Here is a 26,143-nt window from a genome sequence, read left to right on the forward strand (position 1 = left end):
TAGGTCACTTTTTTTTGGAACACAATTTCTATCCAGTGTTATGGGAACTAGAAATCTGGGCCAATAGTAAAAGAGCAACTACAACTTCATGTCAAGGAAGGGCAGTTATCTGGAAAGCAAAAGCAAAATAGTGATAGCATCTCTATTTATGAAAGACGTGCTTAATACTGTTCATACTAGGGGACTATATTTTATATTTTTTGTATTTCAGTTTTTGTGAAGAACTTGATCAAGATCTCAGTTAAACTCAGTTATGAAAGTCTTTATACTTGTGGGTTATTGTTTGCAATTTTACAGTTGCATTACTCTCCGATACAGGGGAATTGTGTAATATTTGATTTGTTTGAATTCAGACTGTCATTTTTCTTTTTGACTTTTCTTTGGACTACATTCCAATTTCAGTTCCACACTCTCAGAAACTGTGGGACTTTCTCAAGAGACAGAGCTCTGGATACTGTAAGGCTTTGCAGACATTGAATTGTTCAATCATAACGAGGGCAAATCAGTATTGGGAAGATGCTTAGGAAGCCAGTGGATATTAAAGCTTTGTCTACTCAGTTGCTGTAATCTGTGTTTGCTTGGCAGGAATTCACATATCTCCTCTATTACTGTTCTTACATTATACCTTTCATTCATTATGTAAAGTGAGCTTGCACTTGTTATTCTTTTTCTAGTTCTGTATCTACAAGTTCTGTATTGCAAACCAGTGTTATTCAGTTTCATCTGAGCTTCTTGGAGCAGTTGTCAGAGCAGCAGGGGGCCACTGTATGATGAATTAACTTCCATGGAAATAAATATAGTAGCTTGGTGTTTAAAGGTGAGATTTATTCAATGGAAGAACATAAATACTTGCCAGGTGGTACTTTGACAGAGGTTAGCTTTTTGTAGTGCAAAAAGATCTATGTAGTTTTTGCATCCAGCAGCAGTTATGATGGGAAGCTGTGATGTCAGGAAGCAGTAGGAGAGGGATTGCTCCACAAAGCAGGACTGGGATCCCTCTGGGGAGCCCCAGTGGGCTCAACAGGGCTGGCCTGAGCACAGTGCTGGGGTCCCAGCCTGAGCCTGCCCCGGGCTCCTTGGCTTGCAAGGGAGGCTGCCCTGACAGGCTGCTCGAGCTCATGCAGTCCTCCAGGTGCTGTCACACAGACCAACAGATTGTTTCCCAAATAAAGAAAATTTCTCAAAAATTGAATACATTTACTAACCACTAGATTTAACCACCATCTCATTCCACCAGTTAAAGCATTAAGCTGTATAAGGTAATAATACCCTGAAGAAATAAGTTCATGTTCAAATATTTGTTGATGCATATTCTAATAGATTTAATAGGTAAAAACTAAAGAGAAGATTATATTGGTTTCTAGAACTGTTTACAAGTAGGTAGTTTTATTTACTAAATACATTACCGGCTTTCATTGCAGCAATTCTTTAAAATTTCTTTGGCCTTCTCATCTAACAACTTTTATAAAAAGCAATGCCATTGCAGTTTTCCTCCTACAAAATACAGAATTTGATCAGCTTGCAAAATACTGACTGCAATATTTCAAAACACATCAACCTTTCCAAAATGATTTTTTCCAGGCTGAAAATGCAAATGCTGATGACATGCTATTAGAAGGAATCTTTATGCCTCACATTTATAGCTAGCTACAGTAGGGTGTAACCGTTTCAAGGATTAAGATCCCATACAAACACATTAAATTAATATGTAAAGCGGATTTGTGGCTGTGCTTATGATGGCAATTATTTCTTCCACTTATTTGCTAAAATCCAGACAACAAATACAGCAGTCCACTTAATCTAATGCTCAATTAGCAAGGCAATACCAGCCTTGCCAGCATCTCTGTGGGCAGGCATGAAGAAAAGGCAAGAAGGACATTCTGAGCTTCATACTCAGGCCTTGGCATTGAATTTGTGTTGTAGAGGTTTTGGGCACTTTTCTGAAATAGGGCAAGTTCATACAATCATGGACCATGAAATATGTGACTACAGTTATCAGTCTCTTCAAGGGGAAGAAGTAATTCCTATATGAAATTGCTGTTGTAAATTTAATGTTTCCAAATAGTTGAAAGACAAGATAAAGTAATTTTATATTACACTTAATATTTAAAACGAGACTTCTTGCAGGTGTTCAGTTTTTTTTAGTCTTTATACCAGATACTGACCAGAGATGAGAAGGTATTTATGTTGCTGCCACAGATAACCAAATGAAAAATATATCTTTGCATTGCATAAAGATGTAAAACCATCATGAGAAAAATCTAAATTTCCCAGGGGTGACTTTTTTATAATAAATTTAATCCATGACTGTTCCTATTTCTCTGACATTGTTTGCACTGCATTATAAATTCTCTTTCTCCCCGCAGGCATCAAAATTGATTAATTTTGAATTTTTACACAAACAACTATTTATATTTGTCACTGTTCTTATCATGAATAAATATGGCACATTTTTTTTCCTTTTATGGTATTAAAATATGACTGAGAGCTGGCAAAGATATTTTTGCAATTTTTCAGTCAGTAGTTTGTTGTGCTTTTACATGTAAATTCCTCTTCCCTTATGTTATAGTGGTATATATAAAATACTCTTTCAGACACATCTTTTCACACAGGCTTTTGAAACTCTCTTTTTTTTTTTTTCTTCCTGTTGTTGAGTCAAGAAATTATTCTCACTTTCAATTCAAGTTGAAACATCTTGGATCTTCCTGGATGTGTGCAAGATTTTGGCTACATCTGCTGTCTCCCATTATTCATTCTTATGTTTGCCTATTGCTTCTCTTCCAGTACTGAGATTAGAAGGACAAAGAGAAAAATGGTGCAAAGACCTTCTGGTTATGAGTGATACCTGCATAATTCATGAGGAAACACTTCCTGCAATAAAATACAGTGGTCAGACCTTTAATCCTCAGAAGATCCCCGTTGTTCTCACGGAATCTGAGAATCTGAACTGCAGATTCTGGAAGGGTTTATTATCATCACTCATTACATTTGAATAGATTGTCTAAATTCAGATAAATGTCTGAGGTTTCATCTGCTAATCTGAACTTAAAAAGGTGTCAGATCTAGCTGGATTTGACCATTATTGCTAATTACCTTTTTTTAAATTATCACATTAAAAGGGGCATGACTGAACTGTTTGCCAAACAACTTTTTGTTTCCTTAGGTTTCTGTGACCCTGTGCATCCTATCTGGGTGAAAAAAATGTTATGTTTGGTACAGCTTTATTATGGTTTTTGAAATATTATGTTATTGTCCAGTCGGAAGAACTAATTCCTGAAATTAAAGCAACGTTTAAAATAGTATAATATAGAAATTCTTGGTGTATATATTGCTAAATAGATTTGTTTAACAAAAAAAAAGGCAATCAAGTTATGATGCAAAAATTCTCCTTCAGCTATCATACAGAGTATCACTGGTAATTATTTTCCATACAGTACAAACAAGACAAGTTTTTTTTCCCTGTTTCCAGATGGCAAAGATAGAAGGTAATTGAAATGATGAGCAAGCTACAGCACACATAAAAAAATAGTAAACAAGCCATATTTTATGAGAACATCATTAGAGTGATTTAAAGGTAAAGCAGCCTTTGAGAAACTAATGATTGGTAATTGTCAAGTATTTGTACTGACTAACTACCTTCAAAACATGTTGTAAAGAGTCAGGAATATATTATATTATCTATAGCCTCCTGAAAGATTAAATATTTTGACACATAAAAAATAAAAAAAGATAAAAGCTAATTATCTAAGTTTTTGTGTTACAGGGGACAGAAATAGATGTGCAGATTCATATTTTGTTGGATTCTGGGAGCTGTTGGGAGGTTTGATCTGACATATTCTGACCAGGAAACATGATGCCTGAATATCATAGTGTTTAGACCCCTAGACAATGTCATGCACATATTTATGCAGGAAACTTGCTCTTTATTTCTCAGTTACTTTTCTGCAAGATCTGCCTCCTGTTATTTAATGCAAAGCTGCATTTCTTCCCCTCTCTGTCCAACTCCATAGTACTTCAGTAACATGGATTCTGGTTTAAAAACTTGAAAAAAAAAATACTACTCAGCAGTATAGAGCTCACAAGGTACAATTAGACTAGCTCCATTAGCTTTTGTAGCATCTGAGGATCTAGCCCAAGCCATTTATTACCTTCATCAGGACATAAATTACATTGGACCCATATGTTTACATGGTTGGCAAGTGGTTTGCATACCGGTAAAAGTACTCTACCTGCAGATACCATTCACCTCAATAATGGGCATGTAAAGTCACAGATACTCGTAATAGAAATGTTTGCTCCAGGTCTTCCATGCTCTGCTGTTGTTTTGGATGTTAAATAAAGAACAGCAGCAATTCAATGTATCTTTTACAGTGATCACCCATTTTCCCAGCTCTTATAATGTCTCTGGGTTAAGGAAGTTCCCACCTTCCCAGGGCACATAATAGCTGGGAAGAAAGCAGCATTTGAACAATGCTCACAATTTGAATAAAGACTCACAAAACAAGAGAAAGGTGCTGTGAAAATATCATCCCAGCCTTATAAAAATATTCTAATTATTCTTATCTGCTGAAAGCAAACCACCAGAAACTACAGCTTACTTTCTTACTCAACAGGCACAGGTCTTCTCAGACAGGGCCACTCTGGAACATTTTGAGAGCTTCAGGAATCCTCTAGGAACGAGGGATGCTGTTCCATGAGAGAAAGAGTTTCATTGAGATGCAAGAGAGCCATAGGGGAAGAGAGAATTTTCCACAGTTTCTCAGATTTTAGAGGAAAAGATCAGGAGAAGAAAGAGGTATAATTGCAGAGTGAGGCTTTCGTGTACAAGTGCACAAGCAGATGCACTAGTAGCTCAGGTGGAAAACATTTTCAATCAACACAACTTCTTGCCTTCTATTTCTTTCTCCTTCCTCCCTCACAGCATCTGCCTCCAGGATGACTAATCCCAAATTACAGACTGCAGGAAGTGTGACTGACTAAAAACACTGCTCAGGCACTTGTACCTCCTTCTTAGCTGGCTTTGCAAATGACAAGGCTGAACTTTTTAATCCTGATAACCAAACATGGTGCCAAAGTATTTGTTTCTCTAGGATTGCTCAATATCCACCTAAAGACTGGTTAATAAATCAAAGAGAACTGTTTGTTCTCTGAGGCCAAGAAGCCATGGCATGACATATGTACATTGTGCCTGAGTCTCCCCTGTGTTCTGTTCATTTTTCCTGTGGTGATAGATCATGAATAATTTTTAATTACTCTTTTTTCAGTTCAAAGGTCATGAAATGATGTGAGAACGCCAACATATGTCATACTCACCGGTGTGAAATGTGTGATGCTTGCTGTAAATTCTTGTTGAGCTGAGCAAATACAGCAGACCATGTGCCAGGGAACTCATATACTCTTGTAATATAGTCATATAATATAACTCATGCTTTTGTAATATAATCACCTTAACTCTGGCAAGCAAGCTAAATAGAGACTCAAAAAGTGTTGGCTAACAAGGCCTTAAATTTTACAGTACAAAAGGAGTGGGCTCAGAAGTCACAACACACTTCCAGAAGATCCCAAATCCCACCACAAACTTGAGATTGGAGTTCAGGATAGAATATGATACCAGCGCTGACAGAGCATATCATTCAGAGCAAGGGAGGAGAGAGATAAAGGCTGAAAAGGGAGAGGACAAAGAATGCCATCAGTCCTTAGGTCCTGTGTTGGTCCTGCCAAGTGGGTGAGGCAGTAAAATAAAGAAAATGAAAGAGGAAAAAGAGGGGGGAGGGGGTGTTACACTGTTCCAATTCCTTTTATAATTAACCCGGTGCACACCTCTTAGGCAAACCAGATTTTGTGTGAGGGTGCTGGACTGTACTGCTCCACATCTGCAGAACTTTCTCTTCTTATGGTAATTTTCCTGTTCCACCGGTAAGAATCTTTGATACAAAATATTCTTATGCATAGGACTCTACAACCCAGAGAAGGCATGTAATAGGAATGTAAAAAAGGATGAGTGAAATAGCATAGACAGGGATTTCTTCATCCTCCTCTCTGACAGCACAGAAATAGGGACCATTAAATTATGTGAGAAGTACCCAGATTCAGAACAAACAGAAATAAAGAATTAAATCTTTGTAATTCATTGACAGCATTAGTTTTGGGGGTTTCAAATTATCATGTTGGCTCATGAGGACACTGGGCATTGATCTGTAAAAGGGTTACCAAATATGCACATTCAACACAGAAGCCTCTCTGTACTGAACCAAACTGAACACTGTGTGTTTTGCTGTGGATAGACAATTACATGTACATCTTCTTTTAACAATTCCTCTATGCTCCTAATTACATATGTGTCTTTGTCAATTTTCCTTCTAAAAACAGGCATCAGCCCATTCCTGGGAGCAGTAGAAAGAAGAGGAATATTCAAGTGATTATGGCAGATGACAAATTAAAAAACAAAACAAAACAAAACAAAACCAAAACCAAAAACAAAACCAAAAACCAAACAAAAATCCCCCAAAGAAACACAAAAAAAAAAAAAATAAAGGAGCTGGAATGGGAGATGGGAGAGGAAGATTAAATGCTCATAGATATAGAAAGACTGAAGGACATCAAGCAGATCACAATAGCTCATCCTCATCTCTGAAGTTTCAAGGAATTAGAGGCTGCTCCTTGGAATTCCTTCATCTGGACTTATCACAAGATGAGGGAAATAAAGGATTCTAATAGTCTCTAGGACCTCCACATTTCCCAGCTCTGTCTTTTCATTGGAATACATGAGCTTGAGCCAGAAAATTGTTAAAGAGAAGTTCCCATAACTTGACAAGTCCTCCAACACAGCAGGTATAAATAAAAAGTTCAGAGGAGAGGTGGAAATTTTACTTTAATTTTGGAAATATTTAGGCACTTGTTGTATCCTGCAACCCACTAACAGACTTCATAAACCATTAAGGTAGGGAAGGCAGGTTAGCAAACTTTTCTGGAAAAAAGTAGAAGTTTCATCATCAACATCTACATTGTTTGTGGTGACAAATCAGTCTTTCTGCAAAAATTAAAACAAATTAGTTCTCCTATAAAAATACCTTTTCCATTTACTCTCCCACTGTGCATTAGGAAGGGTTTTCTTCTTGCCAGACAGCTTCCAGTTCAAGTCTTGCACTGCAAAATAATAGAAATGTAGTTTTGCCAATGCAATTAGATAACTCCACTCTTGTGTGCCAAAACACAATGGGATTTTTGAATTTTAGAGTTTTGCAGTTTGTGGCAACAGAATATTTTGAGTAAGTTCACGCATTTTTCACTGTACCAAAACCAGCTGATCTGTCTCTGCCAAATTGGGCAGCAAGTGCCAGTGTGGCAATGGTCACATTCCAGTGAAAGGACAATGAATTCTCACAGTGGGCTGGCTCCATAAGCCAGAGGAGCCTTGCACAGTGGTGCAGTTTGCAATTCCTGTTGTCATCTTGAAGGCAGTAGCTGTTGATCAGCTTCACACACTAAAAGGAAATGGAAGGAAAGAGATCCTAAAGAAAATCCCTTCTGAATCAGCACCTCTGCTTCTGCTGTTTGCTTGCTGTTCCTCTCTTTTCATTCTCTTGGTGCAGCTGCAGCTGGGAAAGAAAATGTAAATGTGATTGCTGCTGCTGCAAAAATTGCAGCCAAAAACTATTGATTAGTGCAGCAACTGCAAAGTTGCAGCTGTCCAGATAAATATCTATCTATGCTCAAATCTAAACTCCACAGCAATGACAGATGGTATTCCTGTCATTAGGGCTGTCATATTTCAGACCATGATTTTCAGAAGGAAATAGTTGTGACTGAGCAGCTATCTGCCAAGAATTCCTGGACAAATAATAGAAGTGCTCAAAATCCTGAATGATAAAACTTCCATCTGGAAATGACAGTGTCATGGAAAACCTAGACACATGGCAGCCTTATCTCAGATGGTGGCTGAAGGATATTAGAAAGACTCACTTTGGCTACCCAGCAACAGATGCATCCTGGGCTGAAAGAGAGGAATGATGAGGATTTTAGATTTTTCCCCCAGATGCAAAACATAATGACTTCTAGTTGGTTTTCAATAAATACAACATGATCTATTCAAATGAGCACAAAATCTGGAAACAACATAAAAGAGTTTGAGATATTATTCATGTAATTTAATGCTTAATATGGATGAAGTATCACTGTGGGGAGTAATAACTTATTAGGTAGGATTTATCCCATGTGATGTTACCCATCTGAAAATTACCTATCTAGTCACAGCTGGTCCCTTTCTCCTCAATATTTAAGGCAAAGAAAATTCCTTTAAGATAGAGATCCACTCTATACTAAAGCAAGTGTCTGAAACAGGAGAGAGAAATTTCTCTGCCCTTTTTTAAGGAGTGGATTATACTTGACAGTTCATACAATGGAACAATTCTAATTGTTCTTACTTAAAAGTGTCTACACAAATTTTCTGGTTTTGACTGCTATGGTGTTCAGCAAAATGATCAAAGTACATAGACATGTGCCAAACTTGGCGTTCAATACCAGCTGACTTTCTGGCAGCAAAGTCAAGAATTACCACTCATATAATATGTCATCCCTGATTAGCCTTTCAATAATATCTAGATCTCAGGACAAGAATAGTAAAAGAAGCATATTTTTGAATGAGGGATAGCAATTAACTGTGTATGAAAAAATATTCTCCATTACTGAGGTACAGTTGCAGCTTCTCATAAAACTATCTTAAAGAAATAAGAAATGACTGTACATACATCATCAGTTGGGCTAAGAAAGGGTTTGAACTATCTCACACATATTGCAATAGGCAAGGAATCTAATTTTTTCAAATTATCTGATTTTCTTTTGTGTGTCTAAATGTGAGGCTACTTTTCAGTGATTATAATAACATCAGACAAGATTTCTCCCTTTAGCAATTTAATTATCTTACCCATAATAATTTAAATTAGCCCTTCCCTTCCCTTCCCTTCCCTTCCCTTCCCTTCCCTTCCCTTCCCTTCCCTTCCCTTCCCTTCCCTTCCCTTCCCTTCCCTTCCCTTCCCTTCCCTTCCCTTCCCTTCCCTTCCCTTCCCTTCCCTTCCCTTCCCTTCCCTTCCCTTCCCCTTCCCCTTCCCTTCCCTTCCCTTCCCTTCCCTTCCCTTCCCTTCCCTTCCCTTCCCTTCCCTTCCCTTCCCTTCCCTTCCCTTCCCTTCCCTTCCCTTCCCTTCCCTTCCCTTCCCTTCCCTTCCCTTCCCTTCCCTTCCCTTCCCTTCCCTTCCCTTCCCTTCCCTTCCCTTCCCTTCCCTTCCCTTCCCTTCCCTTCCCTTCCCTTCCCTTCCCTTCCCTTCCCTTCCCTTCCTTTCCCTGTTGGCTTTACGGCTTGGCTGAAAGGAACATTTGAAAACCAATAGCTAATTTAGTTCCTTTCCAAGATAATTTCAGGACGTACCTTTCATATCTTTCATGAAAAGACAAAATTGTAAATCATAATATTAAATAATTTACTAGAGCTCTCAGTTTCTTAGTTTATAGTGATGAAATACTAACTAGACATGGTTATAAAAAATACTGAAAATTTTAAAAATGAAATATTTCACATTGCTCCCTCTAGATGTCTTAATCGCTATTTAATTCTTTGCATATTTATATGTAAAGAAATTTTTCAATTTCTTAACTGAATGTTTGCCATGGGTTTGGGACAGTGTAAGTAATATTTAATCAAAAGCCAAAATATAAATTTCTACAACTGGCGGGTATCCAACACCTCTTTTTCTGTGCTGAAATTGACTCCAGAAAAGCAACTTTTTCCCCCTATCTAAATGACTAATATTGGCTGACAAGTTAAAATTTCAGTACAATTGTTTTTCAGGGTCTGGTGTTAGCTTGAAATAGTTGTTCTGCAGCAGCTTGAGCAGCTGTATTTTCATTCAGTGGTTCAATCCCACAAAAACAGAACAATTGTTTAAATTACACTAGTTACTTCACTGCTGAACAACTTGCTAAGTAACAGCCTTGCTTGCTCAAAAATATAGAAGAGATGTAACCATTTCTTGTGGTTAAAGTTTTCAACTTCCTTAATCTAGAAAAAGCTCCAAGGTTTCCCTCAGAACAGCTTTCATGTGTAGTTATGCTTTGCCAGAATTTCTAACAAGCGCAATAAATTTGATAACGTGTTTAAATTAAGATTTTTTTAGCTTAATATGTAATCTAATTGTAGTTAATGTGTATTTGTTGCTATCCAAAAGTATCAGTGTTCAGTGCTCTTTAGTATGCATGAGAAAATAATCATTTCTTGCTGCATCACCTAAACTAAATCCAAAGGATGTGTATTTGCATCTCTAGGACAACAGGAAAAAATAAAGGTTTTTGGGGTAAGTATTGGGTGTGTTTAATGTATTTGGGTTCCCATATGTTTTACATATGGTGTCTTGTGGCTATTTTCCTCTGTGTTTTAACTGCTTAGAAGCTGCACTTTACAGATATAGTGTGAAAATTGGGTAGAAGGGGTGCAATTAAAATTTTATCATGTGAGGATTACATGTCCTTTGTCCAAAATTTCCCATGAATTTGAATACCATTGTTCTTTGTTACCTATGTTTAGAAACCTCACTGGACACCTTATTAGTATGAGAAGCAATGGAATTTAGAAATCAGATATAACATGTGGATGATATTGCATAAAACTACTCAAGGAAACCAGAACAATGAACTCTCTAAATGTGAATTTCTCCAAACAATTTTCTTTTTGAAAGTTTTAATGGATAATTTGTCAGAGAATGGATATTTAAATTAACTGCTTTGTACAACATCCAGGTTTTCTGGATCATTATTAATTATACTTCTAATATGTCTAACTTGTTGTGTAGGGAAAACCTCTTCAAGGTAGCACTTTAAATGATGCCTATTTTAATACAGACTTACAAAATATCTGAGAACAAGGCTCCAACAAGTTTTTTTCTCAAATTCAAATTTAGAATTCACAATCCAAATATTTTACACAGACCTGTGCCATCAAAACATCTTTATAAACATATTTGTTATAGAAAAGTGTTGTTTTGAGTCATGTATCAAATATAACCTTGTATTTCTGAAGTGCTCTAAGATGTAGTTTATTGAACATCTTATTATAAGAAAATAGTGAGTTATATAAGAACATCTAATTGAATCCAAATTGTACTAATGGCACCACAAAAATGGCACCTATCTCTGTATAGTACATGTTTAATTTTATCTCGACTGCAGTGCAGTATGGAAGAAATGAAAATTCCAAACTAATTCCATTTCACCCACCCAGGAACTAAGAAATCTATAAAAGCATGTATTTTTCTAAGGCACTAGGTCATAACAGCATTACTATATAAGATATTTTTATTAAGAGTTTATAAGAGTTATAAGAGTTTGGCACTGACCCTGGATTTCAATTCGGCTCTTTAATATTCAGTTGCCGTTATGTCCAAATCTGCCTCCTCTGGCTGGTCACATATTTTATTTCCACTAGTGCCTTATGCTGTGAATCAGCAACTCAAATTACCAGTAAGGCAGAACCATGCTATAATGGTTCTTGTCTCCTATGGATCTTTCCCTGTTATTATTATTACTACTAGTATTTATTTAAGGCTACATCAGTTTACCATATGTGTCATACCAAGCAGCAGAGTGTAAACTGATTGGAAAGATTAGATTTTGTTCATTACAAGCAGGGATATTACTCTGCAGACACTAGAAATTGTGTTTTCTAGCCAGTTTTTGTTCCAAACTCATTTTAGGGAACATTAAATCATATGGCGATTTGAGATATGTATGTGCTTTTCCTGCATTTAAAAAAAATCTCCAGGGAGAAAAAACAAATGCAGCACCTAATTTTGAAAACTGTAGGGTCAAAGCTCAGTGACAGTTTCAAATAGAAATTATTTTTTCAAGTTCTCTTTAGTTATGGGTGCAACTATTAGCTTTGTCAATATATACTGCCTTGTATCCAGTATGCCTGAAAACTGAGTAAAACTGCAATATTTCTACTAAAAGTATAAAACTTCTAGAAAAACTGGTGAGATACAAATTAGATGTGTGGTCTGCAAGATGGGTAGGAAACTGGCTGACAGGTCATGGTGAACAATGTTCAGACTCTTTATAAATGATCTGGAGGATGGAACTGACAGCACTGTCACCATGTTTGGCAATGGCACCAACTGGGTGGTGAGGTGAAAAGAACAGAAGGGAAAACCATCTTAGAAAGAAACCTGGAAGAGTGGGCTAGCAAGAAGATTAACACACAGAAGTGTGAAGTCCTACATCTGCCACAAAATAAACAAATAGCAAATTATCAAATAGCTAATTACAGAGGAGCAGCCTTGCTGCAAGGGACCTGGGGATCCTGGTGAACAACAAGCTGAAAATGAGTATGCTGCTGCAGCAATGAAGGGAAAAAACACATCCTGGGCTGCATCTCCAGGGCATTACTAGCTGAGATGGAAATGCAATCATCCCACTCTGCTCAGTGCTTGTCAGGTTGCACCTGGAGTACTGTGTCCAGCCATGATCCTCACAATTCAAGAATGATGTGGACAGAATGGAAGGGATCCAAAAGAGAGCCAAGAAGATGATCAAAGAACCTGCCCTATGAGGAAAGATTGGAGGATTTTGGTCTTTGATCCCCAGGGAAGAGAAGGCTCTGGGGAAGCTCCTCACAATATTCCCGTTTTTAAAGGGTAGCTGCAAGGAGGATGGAGGAACTCCACATGGAGAAAACAAGGAGCAAAAGGTACAAATTGAATGGGATACAGGTTATACCCTGAGATAAGAAGAAATTAATTTACAGTTTGAACAACCAATCACTGGAAGAGTGTAGAGTCCCCATCACTGAAAGTTTCAAGATGCAGTTGAATATTGTATGCTTTTCTCCATGGCTAATTACTTCCCAATATTTGGAGGATCTGCATTTTTCAGAAGTCATCTCTTTTTTGACCTTTGCTTTACACATTTTTCTATGGATATAAAATTATTTCAAAGGTACAATGTGCAAGGTCTGCTATATTATCCTTGCACATTTTGATAATGGTTGTTACCTAAAGTCATGTCGTGAATTTATGCAGAAATACAAAATCATCCAATTCCAAAATTTGTAAACCTATTCTTTTTTCATAAAAAACAGCAGAATCACAGACATGTAACAGTCACACTAAGTCCCACATTTTCACAATTTCCAGAAGGACAACGGAAAATGCAAAAAGGGCCATGTACTGAAAAGTATCTTAGAATAAATAAAAGCATCAAGTAGATCAGATGTATCCTAAACTTATCAAAATTTTAAAAAAACTCCTACATATTAATATATTTTTTAAAAAATCAGACATGAAAGACTGGCCAGTGCTGTCAGAAATTTTTCTTTTATATCCCACCTCTATAAGAGAGGTTTTCTATTTTCATTTTCACTGACGACACACTGTTTCTCTTAAAAAAACCATTTTCCTAATATTTAATGTGAATAAAAGAGGTCTCACTATTTTGTAGACTAACCTCAGACAATATTGGAAATACTCTAAGGCACTTAACATAAGAAAAGTTACTCTTGTGCTTGACTTAAAAATATTGATAAGTGCTAAATCTTGTAATGTACTGTGTGTAAATATTAACCAAAGGCCAGACCATGCAGCCAACATGAAATCTTTTCTATTGGTACCCTAATTATTATTCATCTTCTGGTTTTGTTCTTTAAGAAAATCACATCTGTACAGCTGGTTTTCCACAATTTATGAGTGCAGAAGTAGGTCCTTGAATATTTCAAGATTTTAAGGAAATAATTTCAGGTTGAAAATTTTTAAAAAATAATTTTTATTATGATCATTACTCTTTTGAAATAGATAAAAAATTGAAGTCCAATAATTTTTTCTTTCATTTTTAAAATTTATTGTTGCTCTTATACTCTGTTTGCCATGAGAATCCCTCATTAAGGCTATTCACAGAGGACAGTGTTAGTCAGCTGGGTTAATGAAATCCTAGTGAAGTAATTGTAAGTTATTTGTTTAGACTGACTGTGACCAGGATCAGCAAAATTTGCACCTAAGTTATCTCACAAGACTCATTCAGGAAATCTGTGGCACAGTTCAGGAGAGACTGTGAAAGCTGCTAACCTCACAGAAATGTCTCTTGTGTGCAGCCCTGCCAGGGTGTACAGCCAGAGGGGTCAAGCTATATCACTTTTTAGTAATTAACTTTTGAATAGAGCTTTGAGAGGACAAAGTGCTTCTCAAGTGCTATAATTATCATTTCCCTATATAGCAGCATAATTTTATTGCAAAGCATGAAGTAAGGAAGTAATATTGACCAAACATTTAACACTTGGTTATAGAAATTATTGCTGGAGACTATAAAATAAATTGGATTTCAGATGAAGCCTGCTGGTTTATTGTATATTTTTCAAAGTTTGGCTGTCTCTAGATTACAGACTGAGAAATCTATATATCACCTCCAGGAAAGAGACAAACCATGTTTTATAAAGCTCAGTGATTGTTACAAATGAACATGTTGCTCAGCAACCAGGTGAGTGGACTTGTGATGGTAACTCTTCCTTTACATTTTATATGTTATTTTCCAAGTACTTCTGTTGGGACCCTTTCTTCACTTTGGTGTGTTATCCCTTCTTTTCCAGCTGTTTTGAACACATTCTACCATATTGCTCTGTTTTTATGCATGAAAGAGATGCAAGATTGTCTGACAAAAATTATGTCATCATTGAATTCTCCCAATTATGAGGTTTCCTTATTATCCTGATTTCTGTAGCGACTATAAGTAAGGATACCTAAAGATTTTGAAGGGTTTTCCTGGAGGCCAGTGTGTTAGGAAGTTTCTCCAAAATTTCTTTGGGTAAAATGCCCATAATTTTCCAAATGAATCTGCATGGGATGCTATTGAGAAGATGGAGTTTCAGGCTGCATCTCTCCTGGTTTCTAAGAAGTCTGGATTACAGAATTGCTATATAAGGTACATTATTCCCTCTCAACTTCTCCACCATTGTTCTATATTGTCTGATTTGCCTTAGTAATAATTTGAATCACTGCATGGCTGCATCTTCCAGGGGTTGTCATAGATTTTACACGTCTTCATATTGTGTTTTATGATCCACATACAAAAAAAAATTTAAAAAGTGCAATTAAGTGCTTCTTTATAATAATATGCTAATTAAATTCTGTAATATTTGGAGATTCTGATGATCCTTGTGCTAAAAGGACATCTAAGAGAGCTATTCTTTCAGAGGCATCACTTATGCTGACTATCTGTGATGTGTTCTCCACACTGTTCAAGCTGGAGGACTGGTTTAAGAAAAAATGCCATTGAGAACATTATTAATATATATATATATGATGATAAAAGTATAATGTTTTAAATATTGAAAAGAATATCTGAAACAAAAGAGTTAATAAAATGCCGTTCTCTGGTGTAAACATTTAGATGAAGTCTGAATTAAATATTTTCTACCATGAACTTTTCTGCTGTTCTTGTTCTGTTCTAATATTGGATATCAACTTTTTTTTATTTTTCTACTTAAGTCCTGAGGACTGCCATTTTGAAAAGGAAGTATACAGCTTGGGTGAAGGATTGACTGACAGCAGCTGTGTAGAGAAGAACTTGGGGGGATGGTTGATGAAAGATTCAACATGAGCCCTCAGTGTGTGTTCACAGCCCAGAAAGCCAGCCCTGGGCTGCACCCAAAGCAGTGGCCAGCAGGTCAAGGAGGGGATTCTGCCCCTCTGCTCTGCTCTGGTGAGACCCCACCTGCAGTGCTGTGTGCTGCTCAAGTGTCCCCAGAGTTTGAAGGACATGGAACTGCTGCAGCAAATCCAGAGAGGGGCAAGGAGTGGATTAAAGGACAGAAACACCTCCCCTACTAAGACAGGCCGAGAAAGCCAGGAGTCTGTCTAAGTCTGGAGAAGAGAAGGCTGCATGGAGACCTCACAACAACAGCCCAGTGTCTGAAGTGAGCATACCAGAAAGGCACAGAGCCTCTTCACCAGGAACTGTCGTGATAAGACAAGGGGGAACGGCTCTAGATTGAAAGAGGAAAGGTTTAAATTAGATAACAGGAAGAAATTCTTTACTGTGAGGATAGTGAGACCGGAATTGATCAGGCTGCTCAGAGCACTTGTGGGTGCCCCAACCTTGGCAATGTTCAAGGCCAGGCTGGATGGAGCATTGAGCAGCCTGGAACAGTGGAAGGTGTCCCTGCCCATGGAGGCAGATAACCTTTAAGGTCTCTTTCAAACCCAACCATTCTATGATTGTACTATCTTTTTGAAGGAGTGACTGGTGTTTGCTGAAAATATCATGCACCCATATGAAATACTGATTAATATCAGATTATAGTTTGCTTCTGGAAACATTGCTGGTCTACAGACAAAGTACAGATATTCTACTGATTCCAGAGGTATGCTGTTAGATTCTGTAGATTCTGTAATCCTGATGAATAAATCTAAACTGAATCTAAATCCATGCATGTAAAGCAATGCTTGGAAATACAAGGGGTTAATTTGCAGTTGAACAAGGTTAAATTCAATAACAAAATAGTCACTCCCAAACATATTATCATCAGCTTGCAAAATTTTGTTTGATTGTTGCCAGGCTTTACATATAAGAATATAAAAGAAATATATATATATGGATACATCTCCCTCTCAATTTCTCTCTCTCTCCACTCCTTCATGCCCTCCTCCCAGAAAAATTAATGGGAGGGTCCTAAAGAGAATCAGTCCTCTGATTTGAGGAACTGCCCTGTAGGGAATGCCAACAGGACTAAACAGGTTATTTAAATGGTGACATGATCTTGATCAGTATACTCCTTGTTTTATATGTAGAAATCAGAGTGTTTATAAACAAGAACTTTGACTATCAAATGCTTCCCATCCTCCACCCCATCATGACCCAAACCTCCCTTACCATTGTTTCAGATGTAAACAGAAGACTTTATTATAAGGAAAGAAGTCACTCAATACTAATTATTGTTGTGCAAACGAGAATAATATCAGTAACATTTTGGTGAATTCAAATAAACACATAAATAATCATGCTGTGTCTGAAATGTTTAAAAGAAAATCTCTCATGCTATGTTTCCAAACAGCACAACAGGGCTGGGGGTGGGATCTACAAACCACTGCTGTCCCAGTTTAGATGTCCAAGTCTTTGAGTCTTTTAATCTTTTATTACGAATTCTAAAAAATACGTTGAGCACTCTGTGAGGAGAGGAAACACTGCAATTAAACACCAGTTCACAAAGCAGATTGCAATTTTTGAGGCTGCAAGGAGGTAAGAGATGTCTTGGCAACATTCTCACTGCAATCATTGCATTTGATGGGGAAGAAGGTAGCAGTGGCAAGGTGAGCAGTAAGTTAACAGTATAAGAGGAATACTAAACTAATACATGTCACATTCCATAGCAATAAAGAATGACATTCTTGACGCTTCCTCTCCTGGGACTTGCTGCTGTGCACATGCACACCCACTGTGATTCATAGATTTCATGTGATTTTAATAGGATTATACCTTACATTACACTTAAATGCAGATTTCTATTCCTCTTTCATGGTTCATTGTAGCTGATCTTCAAGGCTTAATAGTATATTTGCAGACACTTCTAAATGCCTATGTGATTCCCTCTAAACCTGAAACAGCTAGGCTTTTCTCTCCAGAAAGAACATAACCTTTCCTATTTCCAGTTTTATTGTGACTATAAAGTTAATTTCATTTAATGAAATTTTACAGCTAGAGTTATTCACCATGACTACTGCCATGTGTCTTTACTTCCAGCATTTCACCCTGCCTTGATACTGTCTCTTTAGTAGGGGCTCCTGTTTTACTAATGCAGTCTAGTGATGAGAGAAGAAGAGACCTTTGGAAAGGTTTTGCCATCCACATGCAGACTGAAGCTCCCAGAGTGTTTACTGCTTTTACAAGTGACAGTAATCTTTCTCACATTTGCTGTGCCAATAATGAAGCCTTTATTAACACCCCCACCCTCTTTATAGACTTCATATAAGCAGATGCTCCATCTGCTTAAATATTTGAAAAGTTGCTCATAAAGTAACATTTATAAACATGCTCATGAGTACATCTGGAAAGAATAGTGTGGATGCTGCACCGTCTCACATTACTATAATAAAGCAGCAGGAATAGTCCTGATTTCTATATTGTTATTTGCCTTGGTGGAAGGTGTTTTCATAAGAAAAAAAATGGCTAAATTTGGGTACCTAAGCAAGATATGAGCATTTGTAACTTCTGTCACAGCAGTCTGTTTTACACCACATCCAAGTCGTGATTGAATCTGTGCTGAATTTAAAAATTCTTTAACAAAACACTAATAATGAACTTTATGAGGTATGAGACCTGCTAGTATATATTGATCCACACTTGGATCATGGGCACTTGACTTGTCCCATGGTTTTCTTAAAACCTCTACAGACCTAAGAAATATTTGTCATGCTCTTAACCCTGGACATTTGTAAAGGTCTGCTGTGTTTAACCTGGCAGGCAGTTAAACACCACACAGTTGTTTGCTCACTCTCCCCCAGTGGGATGGGAGAGACAATCAGAAAAATAGTTAAAACTCATGGGTTAAGGTAAATACAATTTGACAGGACAGAAAAAGAAGGGAAAATAATTACAATGATAAAGAACATACAAAAAACCAGTGCATAATAAAATTTCCTGCCATCCTCTGACTGATGCAAAGCCAGCCTCAAGCAGCAGACCACTACCATCCCCAGCCAATTCCTCACAGTTTTATTTTTCAGCCTGACCCCATATTATATGGTACATATGAAACAACTTTGGTCAGTTTGGCTTAGTTGTCCAGGCTGTGTCTTCTCCCAGCTTCTTGTGACCACCATTCTCCTCATTGACAGGGCAGAGTGAGAAGGTCCTTACTTAGTGTAAGCACTGCTTAACAGCAAGTGAAACATCAATTAGCAACATTACTCTCATATTGAATCCAAGCTATAGCAAGGATACAGCTACCAGGAAGAACCCTATTCTGGCAAAACCAGGATATGGTCCTTTTCCTTCACAAAGCTCTTCTGTGTATGTCATACTGCAGTTAAACCACTTGACTTTCATAGGTTTGTAGACTATTTTCAGTTGGAAAAGAACTTTAAGATCATTGAGCACAACTGTTAACCAAGCACTGCCTGTTCACTGCTAAACCATGTGCCTAAGTACCACATCTTCTAAAGACCTCCAGGGATGGTGACTCAACCACTTCCCTAGCAAGGCTGTTTCAATTTGGACCTTTACTCCAAATTGGGCTGAATGTCTCTCCAAGGAGAGCTCACAGTCTATTTCAGCACTGCTCTCTGGATTACCACCACGTATAAGTAAAAGGCAAAAATAAGTAGTTAGATCTCCTCCTAGAGCAAAGAAAAATTTAAGAAGTAGAAGTGATAAAGACAGAAGTGTTGCATTTTTTTTTCCTCAGAAAGTAAGAAAATTAAGTGGAATTATCAGCTGTTTTTTATAATCAAATTTTTATTTATCAAATTGGAAAGTATTTTTGAGCTGGATTTTTCACACCTAGTCAAGCACGAGTCTGGCAGGTTAGTTCTGCTGCAAAAGCCTGTAGCAGACAGACCATGGATGCTGTATTCCTGTCCTGGCAGACATCTGCATCTTCATGGACATTCTGGCTACAACAATAGAAACCAGCCTTTTGTTCAAGACTCACAAAATGACTTGGTTAGGAAGGTCCTCTGAGGACTGTGTAATCCAGCCCCCTCTTCAAAGCAGCATCAGCTAGAGCTGGTTGCTCAGGCCTTGTCCAGTCAGGGTTTGAAAATCTCAGAGGATGCAGACTCCATAAACTCTCCAGATAATTCCTGTGCTTTACACCTATTATGGCTAAACCCCCATGTATTTCAGTTTGTGCCCACTGTTTCTTTTTCTCTCAGCTGCCACCAGTGAGAACAATCTGACTACATCTTCTTTACTGCCCTCTGTCAGATATTTTTAAATATCACCTTGAGTCTTCTCCAGGGTGAACAGGCCCCTCACTCTTCCTATGTCAGATGCTCCAGTCCCTTAACCACCTTTGTGGCTCTTTTCTGGATCTGTATCAGAATTTCTATGTCATTCTTGTGCTGGGGAGCCAAGACCTGACCCAGTACTCCAGTTGTGTGACCCGCCAATATCACACAGAGAGCAAAGATCTTTGACTTCATCAGTGGTTTTAAGAAGCCTTAATATTGATTTATTAAACTTAAAAATATTTTTGATTTTGAATTTCAAAAATAAATATTTATTTCACCCAGACTCTCAGTGATTTTCTTTCTTATTAGGAGGGAAGAATTATAATTAGGGCAGATAAAAGTAAAAAAATCTACACTGGGTAGACAAGGTTACATTTGTGCTATGAATACATTGCAAGTATTTATCTATGTTTTTACTTAGTAGCCATAGAGACATGTATACATTCCATCCCAAACAATTCCTGAAGGTACATATGTTGATTTCAATGGTTACCTCCAAGATTAATTTTTTTCCTCTTTAACTGAAAATTAGAAAATATTAAGACTTTATTTAATTTTCTTATTCTTATATACTCAGTTTCTGATATTGCTTTTCATCATTTCATCAAAGACAAATATGTGAGTTCTGATCCTATGTAAGTACATACAGCATCTCCTGGATGGTGTGGTCTCTTAGTTCCAGCCAAGTAAGATGTCTCAGGAGTAACTGTGAGTCTCTGGGATATACCCACAATCAGAACTTGGTCTATTGACCTGAGAAGCAGCTTTGTCCTTACTTGTGAAAACCATCTGATGTTTCATCCACGTGGAAAATACAGGTTTTAATTCTGTCAAATTTTAGAAGCTAGAAGTTGTATATCCAGTTCAGCAAAGTATTTAAGCACACAATTAAGCAGATCTCTTTGGTTCATAATTTGATTACATTTATGTACCAAAGTGCTGGATTGAATTAATCTAGGAATTCTAGAAATGGGCCCTGCCTCCACTTAAATATACATGGCTTTTCTGCTACTAGGAGCTGCCTAAGAAAGAACGAGAAAAGTTTTCCTCACTATTTTGCCCAGATGCACAAAATACTCATGTGAAAGAGTGATTTCTGTACATGTGTGGTACATACATTTATCTTTTGAAAGTATGAATTAATTTGAAACAAAATTGCCTTTTGAGAACAATAAAAAATAGAACATCAAATTAGGTCTAGCAAAAGAAACAGTAGTAATCAATATGACGTTATGACGGGATATTATGATTTCATTAATTTGATATCTATTTTTATCAGATTACAGGATTGATAAAAGATAATGGAATTGTTATTACTTATTCAGGCTTCTATTATACTATGGTTCATACTAACTATTGCCAAATCATTGAAGCAAATATGAAGACATGAAAAATTTTTGAAAATTTCTTTTTTCAAATTTGAAGACCTTAGAAGTCTGGAATCCTGTGTTTACAAGGCTCTCAGTCCTTGCACCTGAGTCAGCCTGTGCCTTGGCCATGACTCCAGCACACCTTCACTATTCATGCACAGTTGTCACTTCCCTGAGCTATCCAGAAATCCTGACAAATGGTAACATTATTTTTCTGCACATATTCAGTTTCCAGATGGTGGCAGGCAACATATTTGGCACAAAATTACTGTACTTTGGTCACAGGGGACTGGAACAGGTCTTTGAGCTTAGTACTTTGGGTACTAGGAGGAAATCTACTTCTACTTGGTAAAATTTTCTCATTTTTTCCTTTACAATGAGGTTGTCCTCCAACGCCCGGTGAATTTCACTGCGGTGCTTCACAGTTTGGTGGCTTTGAAATAGAAAATGTTGGGAAGCCAGAGGTTGTGTTGCAAAAACAGCCAGCTAAAAATATTAGCACAGCCAAAAGACAGGCATAATTTTAAAACAAAATGGATTTTCAGCACCATGAATATGGAGTTTGAATATGAACCTGTTTAGGATGTCTTAATGGGATTTGACTTGGACAAAATTGCTTGAAGATGGATGATATTCAGAGGACTGAAATCTGATCTTCTGACCATTTATTTTATATAATATGAACTTATTTTGAGCTTTTCTGGTTTGAGTATTCTCTAGACTTAACCCTCTAATACCCCTGACCTACTCTTTTAAGACTTTCTAGAAGCTTCTTACCACTATGTTTTCAAAAGAGAAAAAAATAACAACCAGATACATGGCTATTAAGTTCTTATCTTAAAAATGAAAATTGGTTTAATTGCAATAAAATAAGAGAATGTACAGTAATTCTAGTTAATATATCATTAATATATTCAAAAGACTTATTGTGTGGAAAAAATAAGTAGATTTTGATTTTAAATCATCATCAGTCAAAACCTTAATTGTTTTCCCCATCACTCCAATGCACACATTGACACATACATGTGTTTTTATGAGGTCATATCTCGTAATTCATCCTTCTCATATACAAGAAAATGTATTTGTGTTAGCATTTGTCACTGCTGTGACCCAAACCCTTCAAAATGGTCACATTTGGGCAATGAGTTCAGTCTCATAAACATTTGACTGATCCCTTCTGTCGTTCCCATTTCTTTAATATATTCTGTGATTTTCAGCTCCTGAAAAAGATAACAAAGTCGATGAGAAGAAAGCATGAACTACCTGGCATAATTTCAGCAGTTATTTTATCAAATAGCAGTCACCCAGTAATTCAGACACTTAGGACTAAAGAATTTTCGGCTAATTACAGGGATTTTTGGCATGTAATTGTACTCCAATCTCATGAAAATTTGTCCCCTGGGCTAGAGATACCTAAATATTGAGGTTTATTTTTCAGAGAACTGAATGGTGATAAAAGCAAAAACCAGAAAAGTCTACTTTAATGCTATCTTAGGTTATTAGTGGGTATAATACTCCCCCTGTAAAGCAGAGTCGAAGTCAAAACACAGAAAAGAATTTAGCACTATTTTCTCTGAAACTGTATTTCATCATGGTATGTGGTAAAATGATGTTAGACTTAATGGGAAATGAAGCAGAGATTCCAGATATGCAAAATGAAGCTTTACTTTAGCCCAAATATACTTGCAAAGGTACAACTCTTCCTGCATAAATAAAATTATTAAACTTCAAATCGTTAAAGGTAATTTTTATTCTCATTTGGATCTTACTGTTGGCAACAAAATATATTTTCCTTCTTGTCACTTATAAAAATTAGTTTGTAAAAGAACTGGATCACAATTTTTGTGAATTTTGCCAGTATTCTTGACTTCACATTATGAAAAGATGTTCAAGCTTGGAGAAAAATAAAAAACTTTCATTCTAGGACATGTATTAAAGAAATCTGAGACATTTCCATGAGTGAAAGTCTTTGAGGACCACTACAATGCCTATGTTCTACTTTTCTCAATTTAAGAAAGAAACATGGCAGGGAACATTATATATCTGAACTGTGCAGAGATCTCTCAAACAAGTCAGGGGTCTGAATATCAAGTATGTTAATCTTATTAAGCAAAATTACATCCTGCAACTGTTTGATGTGACTTGCTGTGAAGCAGTTTATCATAAATGTGAAAAAGGCTGTTTCTTTAAATAGAAAGAGAGACATATTGGAAACAGCAAGACCTGTATAGAATCTAAATATAAAACTGTCTATGAAGTGAGCATTTCCTAACAGGTAGCAAGGATATAGTTATTCCTGTTCTAATTATATTCTGTGCTATTCAAAGAAGAAATTTGGAATCAGTTGATTATGTCTGACACAGACTAAAGACAACTTGATTAGTCTTAGAAGTATTCATATTTTCTATGGTCAAAATCAGTTTTTGAAGCTTATGGTTTAGTCACTGAAAGGAAGGAATCAGCAAAGGAAAATCTCGGCTTCTCTTGTGCAGGTGTGAATCTATGATCTTTCTCCTTAAGAAAGCAGCCTAGGAAAAAATAATGAACTGTCACAGATAGCATAGCGTTGCTGAAGTGTTATTTTTCCCAATTGCAGATTCCCTTCACAGCTCCCTAAGTGTCCCTTTTGAATGAAAGAAAAACATGTCTCCAGATCTCTGAGGTAGGAGGAGACCCAACAGGTTATACTTCTGGAGGGCTGGGACACTCAGTCATGCACAAGGACTGTAACCAAGTTCCTGACCCATGACTGCCCCTTTTGCACAAACCTTCTTTGAGCTTTGAGGAAAACTAAGTTTGTCTATGTGACCTTCAACTTTGTGTTAGTACAAGCTCTATTTCTGCACAGGAAGCAAGACAGGCATCTCAAGGAATTTTGCTGGTTACTGCTATATATATTAATTTATGTAGCATTTAAACTCCTATGAAATGGATCAAGAGCCGTGTTCTGACCCTGAACTCCACTCTGCTATGTCACAGCTCTATCTCTGAAGATACAAGCACTTGTCCTCTGATATAAATTACTAATTTTGCATAATCTGTCATAGTTTCTAATCTATTTAATTCCAAAGGTTATTGATCAACACTAGCCTCCAAACAATATCTTGTCCCTGGGCAAGTCTTAGTCAACATAGCTCAAAAATGTGCCTAGGATCACACTAACAGTTAGAACAATCTTCAGATGGCTCAAGCCTAATGAGTTAGCCCTGTTTAGTTTATTGGTAGTGAAAAACATGAAAGGAATAATTTATAATGGAAGTTTCCTTTGATAATCTTTTGTCTGATCTGGAACTGATTCCTACAGGTGAATTGTTGCAAAGGCTGTTTGAGAGTTGCACAAGCTGCAGAAGAGTTATGGCAGAAAATCCTTTTATTGCCTTGTTATTGAACTGTTTCATAAAGGAACACAGTTTACCCAAGGTGCTGGAAAGAAAATCTCTTATTCATTAGTCATCATTGGGTTACTCCCCCTTATCAATTATTGTCTATAAACTGGTTATAATTCTTCAAACAGTAATTTTTGCTATCCCCAGTAATCCTAGACTAAATGTCTCAGCTGAAGGCTTGGGAGAAAATTCTCATCCTTAATATGTGTCGTGGTTCAGAGTAGGTTTGGTTTTTAGTTGGGGAGGAAGTCCATGACCTGCAAAAATAGAAAGTGAAGTAACCAGAATTAAAAGACAGTGTCACTGAAGCTGCAGCAGAATTAATTTCCCCCCTTCAAATATATATCTGCACTTCCAAATTTTTATACATAGCTACTGCTGTGATTCCTAGAGACAGGACTCCACTGTGTCTGAAGGATTATAGCATATCTGAAAAGTATCCAAGACTTGAAAGTCTCTCATTTTAAGTGTGCTGTCCTACATATTTGATACATAATCTGATAAAGCCAGCCACCTGCCCTTGTTGAAAAGTCCCTTTTTTGGGGGATGGTATAAAGCAGCACACCAAATTTCCGCAGCAGCACACTCTGTTACACCCAAAGGAACACCAGGGAATATAGCTACCATTATTTGCCCTGGTTAAGCATGCACTTTCTGAATATATTATTGTGAAGCTACCTTTTGAACTTTTCCTCCAAGGATTCTTTGGAGAATAAGTCTTCAAAAAATCGGTTCTCTTTCTCCCTGTGTTTGTCCAAATCTGGACCACGAACTTATATGCAACTAAAAATTCTTTGGAAAGCTCCAGACAAGCATCCATTCAACAGTGTTTGATAAATGCAACCTCTTTAAAACCTGTACTCAATAAATCCCGCTGCAAACATCAAGCTATTTTTTTTTCATCCTCTGAACAGGTATCCCCCTAGGCCTTAAAAATACTGCAGAAATATTTTATGTGATTCATGTGTCACACTGGGTTTGTGCAGGATTAATTTGTAGGAGGTGAAATTGCAGCCCTTCTCTGAGCTAGAGGTCATTTCATATGAAAACTTATAGCACCAGGGCCAGATATGAGGGCTGCACAATTTTTATGTTTAATGAACAAACCAGATTCCAAAACAGAGCTCAGCGGAAAGAAAGATTTCACACTGATTTCAAAAGTGATTGCAGCCTGTGTGTTATCTCACATAAATAACTGTGCTCTTCCTACATCATGGCACAGCTCTGGCTAGTGCATTTTCCTTTATCTGGGCACAGCATTCTGGCACCATTTGGTAACACATGCAGTTCTCAGCTACACCAAGCACTTTTCTGGTGCTAATGAATTGAGGCCAAAACCTTATGGATGCAATTCCTTTCAGCCTCTCAAGCCCACAGATATTACTCCTACGGACATGGCTTCCTTTTTATC

The sequence above is a fragment of the Erithacus rubecula genome (genome assembly GCF_903797595.1).
Source record: "Erithacus rubecula genome assembly, chromosome: 4".
In the NCBI taxonomy this organism is placed as follows: domain Eukaryota; kingdom Metazoa; phylum Chordata; class Aves; order Passeriformes; family Muscicapidae; genus Erithacus; species Erithacus rubecula.